This window comes from Sorex araneus, chromosome X (genome assembly GCF_027595985.1).
Source record: "Sorex araneus isolate mSorAra2 chromosome X, mSorAra2.pri, whole genome shotgun sequence".
In the NCBI taxonomy this organism is placed as follows: domain Eukaryota; kingdom Metazoa; phylum Chordata; class Mammalia; order Eulipotyphla; family Soricidae; genus Sorex; species Sorex araneus.
In genome coordinates, this window is record NC_073313.1 from 129,521,246 (window position 1) to 129,525,826 (window position 4,581).

The following is a 4,581-nucleotide window of genomic DNA, read 5'->3' on the forward strand; positions in this document are numbered from 1 at the left end:
AGGAAAATCCACACATCAAATCACATCTAAGGTTTATTTCATCTTTGGATTTTCAGTTAGGTGAACCAATATTTCCCTATAACTCTTTAAAGAGGTTGAATGATGTTTTCTGTTATGTACAATATGAAGTATCCTAAGTGAATCAGAAGCTGTCAATCTCACTATGTATATGAGTAACCTTCCTCATAACTGGATACAGAAAGAATTAAGATTAAAAAGAGTCTTCTTTTGGCCCCCCGCCCCGCTGTGGAACTGCAGAGGGCCAGATCCGACCCATCTGGAACGACGTTCCAGCCCTGCTCTCGCGTGCGGCATGTCTGGATCCTCCAGTGTTACCGCTATTTAGAAAGTGGTTCATCATCTCCGGCTGGAGGCCGGGCTCAACCGAGTGAAGGTTTCCCAGGTCGCTGCAGTTTTGAAACAGTTCTGTCTGCAGAACGCTCAGCGTAACCTCTGCTGACTGGAGTGTCTTCAAGTACGAATCCCTTCAGACCCCAGAAAGTTTGTTCCTTTTTTTTTTTTTTTTTTTTTTTTTTTTTGCTTTTTGGGTCACACCCAGCGATGCTCAGGGGTTACTCCTGGCTTTGCACTCAGGAATTGCTCCTGGCAGTGCTTGGGGGACCATATGGGATGCCGGGGATCGAACCCAGGTCGGCCGCGTGCAAGGCAAACGCCCTACCCGCTGTGCTATCGCTCCGGCCCAAGTTTGTTCCTTTTTGAAGATAAATTCTTTGGAAGGTTCACCCCGTTTTTATGAAGCAGAGAATAATCACTGCAGTTAAATTTGAAGCCTGTACAGAAGCTTACCCATAACGTGTTCCATACTATAAACTCAAACTTTTGTCAGTCCTTTAACATCTACCTCTGAATTTTCATGCATTTCTATTTCACAAAGGTAATTACTTTATATACAGCAGCATACAATAAAATACTTAGTATAAACTGTTTTGCATATTGTTATTAAATACACCACTATTCGTCTTGATAAGATAAATGATAATTTTGGAATTAAGTTTTTGTTCCTCTTACAACATGTCAGACACTTAGAAGGTGCTAGAAAATTAGAGCTAAATTGCAAAATTTTCTATTTTTAAAGTCAGGGAGAGGCTGCTAATTATTAGTCTCTTCATGAGTTACAGAGTTAACTTTTATTATTTCTGATAAACAGTTCTGTCAAGGATAGTAGTAGAAAGTGTATGTATGATGCATTGAGATACTAATTAATAATATAAGGAACCAAATTTAATAATTTCCAACTTGGCTTCATCTGTTTTACATTTCTGTGCTCACGGATCACTCTTGGAAGGCTCTGGGGATTATATGGGGTCTAGGGGTAGAATGCAGGCGGGTCACGTGCAAGGCAAGTGCCCTAACTTCTGTAGCCCCAGCTTCTGAAAGATTTAAGGGAATTTTGAAACCTGACCTCTATTATATATTTAAGGAACAACAAATACTGCCTTATTCAAGATTCATTTTGTATAAAACCAAACATCAGTGGTGGAGAACAGGCACTGGTGGAGGGAGGGGTACTCGATCATTGTATGCCTGAAATGTAAGCACAAAAGTTTGTAAGTCTATAACTCTATCTCATGGTGATTCATTAAAAATTTTAAAAATTTTAAAAAGAGTCTTCTTTTAAGAAAAGCTACATAATAATTTCATAAGAACATATCTGATGTCAAATTTCATCAAAGCAAAAGTATTATTATGAATTATTGGAGTCAAATATAAATATGGAGGTACAAAAATAGAGATGTTTCTGAATTATAAAATCATATTTTAAACTGAGAAAATACTACCCTTTTAATAATCTCTGTCTATTGAAGTTGCCACAGAAAAAATTACATTCTTTTCCTGAATTTTATTTTTGGTCATTTTAGTGTTTTGAAAAATACTAGTTTGTTTTGGGGGCACACTGATGGACTTCAGGGCTTATGCCTGTCTCTGCAATCAGGATCACTCCTGGTGGGGCTATGGAGTTCATATGTGGTGCTGGGGATTAAACCTGAATCAGAAGAGTCCAAGACAAAAGTCCAACTCACTATCCTATTGCTATGGCCCTAATTTTAATTTTTGAACTGTGGTTATGTTGATTTATAGGACTGTATATGTTTTAAGAATATAGTTTCACACTTCTTCAAAAATGTCACATCGTACCCACCATCAAAGTACCATAGTTCATGGGAAGGTGCAATGGTGCACAGGGATTGGTGTTGGGATATTGAATGTCTGTAACAAATCATCAAGAACAACTTTGTAAACCATAGTGTTTACATAAAGGGTAAGGGAAAATAATTTAGAAACAAACAAGCAAACAACCCAGAATTTTGCATTCCCTCAAAATTTTGATGCTTTATCAATTTATCTCAATCCTGCAGTCAGAGTTCAAGAGTTGCTTTTCCCCCATATTTTATGAATTTCTATAGTATTTTTTATTAAATCACCATACAACTCACGGTTACAAAGTTGTCCAGGTTAATTTTCAGTCATATATTATTCCAACACCCATCCCATAATCAATGTACATTTCTAGCCATCAATGTGCCCAGTTTCCCTCTGGTCCTGCTCCCCAAAGCCTGCTTCTATGGCAGACACATTTCTTCTCTTTATATCATGACATTTTTTCCTTTTAAGCACAGTTGTTTGCTTTGATCATTTTTCTTGCTTCTGTTTTATCATGCATATAAATAAAATTACTGCCATACTTCATTCTCCTTTTGACTCATTTTGAGTTACACACGTCTTCTAGTTGCAACTATATTTCAAATAGCAATATTTCAAAATTTTTGTAGCTAGCTGAGTGTATATACACTCATACATTCACTTGTGTATAAATACTGCATCTTTATTCATTTATAAAGGTATGTTTACACATTGTTCACTTGGGTCATTACCTTATCTTCAATATTATAAATAATGCTTCAATGAATGTAGGAGTGTATATTTTTTTTTCAGGAATACTGGAATACTGACTTTTATTTACTTCCCCTACTCCTTTTTTAGTTATTTTTACAATGAATAGAGGTTGCACACATTTGATTGTGGTATTTTCACAATGACTGTGGTGCTTGCACATGTTTTTGCACAATTCAGCAGCTGTGGTGCTTGCATACACTTTAGTTGTATTGTCTGTTGAAGATTCCACACTTTAGTTTTGGTGGTCACAAATACTTGTTTGCAATGCCCTGGAGATCACACTCTATTGTTTTGAATAGATGACCTTCCTTTAAGACTACTGATAGCTGTCCAGGTGAACCTAAAGCTTGGTTAGTCAGTTCATGTGTGTTTCTCTACTTCTATGTTTGTTTGCCTCAGTCTCTGAGATTACTGGTATTAATGGTCATGCTTGTAGAATTGGTTTGTCCTGATATCAGACACTGGGGCATTAGCATCTCTCAGCTGTTTGGTGCAAAAATGTATTCATCCATTAGCAGTATATATTTTGTTTCATGACCATTACTTGCTCTCATTACACTCGCATTACAGGAGCTTTTTTACATTCTTTATCCCCTTGTGACAAGCTTCCAACCATGGACCAGTCCTCCTCTCTATTGATTCTACTGTCTTTGGGTATTATTCATGTATGTTTTTGTTGATGTTGTCATGGAAATCTCCAAATACTATTATGCTACAGTTAATGTCTTTCTTTAAGTCTAATAGTTGTTTTAAGAGTTTTTCTGTTCACTCATTAGGTGCATATATGTTTAGGAGTCTGAGTTGTTCCTGATGTACAAATCCTTTGATAATTAAGAAACAGCCTCTGCTGTCTCTTATAACTTTTTAATTGAAGTTTATGTCATTTGATACTAGTACAGCCATCTTGGCCTTTTTGAGAGGCTTGTTTGCTTGAAGAATTGTCTTCCACCCTTTGATTTTGAGTCTGTGTTTGTTCTGACTATTCAAATATGTTTCTTGCAGGCGGCAGAGTGTTGGGTAAAATTTTCTAATCCATTCTGCGGCTGTGTCTCTTATTTGGTGCATTCAGCCCATTGTCATTGAGAGATATTATTGTTATGGGGTTTTGTTCCATATTTCTGGAGGAGTTTGGAATTTTTGTGGGGCTTCTCTTGTCTTAAAGTAGCACATTTAATTCTTATAATGATGGTTTTGAGTCTGTGAAGTTCCTGAGTTGCTGTTTAACTGTGAAATTTATTGTTCCTTCAAATTTGAAAGAGAGACTGGTTGGGTAAGTTATGCTTAGTAAGGTGTTCACTTCATTCAGTTTTTTCACTATATCCCACCACTGTCTTTAGGCCAAGTTAGTTTCGTCTGATAAGTCTGCTGTAAATAGGAAAGGGACAGACATAGAATGATTGCATGCTTTCATGGGATATAAAAAACATAATATGAGACTAATAACCAAGAACAAAGTCCAGGAGGATTGGTCCATGGTTGGAAGCCTGCCTCATGTGCTGAAAGAGGACACAGTTGGGATAGAGAAGGGACCACTATGCAAAGATAGTTGGAAATGATCACTCTGAATAAGAACTGCATGCTAATAACTGGTAAAGGAACAAACATGATAACCTATCAGTATCTGCATTCCAAACCATAATGTGCAAAAGGGGAGAGAGACAGAAA

General features: G+C 36.8%; 1 pseudogene; it reads left to right on the forward strand.

Annotated features, from left to right (window-relative positions):
• Window positions 1-313: 313 nt before the first annotated feature.
• Window positions 314-507, forward strand: LOC129399567 (guanine nucleotide-binding protein G(I)/G(S)/G(O) subunit gamma-5-like; annotated as a pseudogene).
• Window positions 508-4,581: the final 4,074 nt, after the last annotated feature.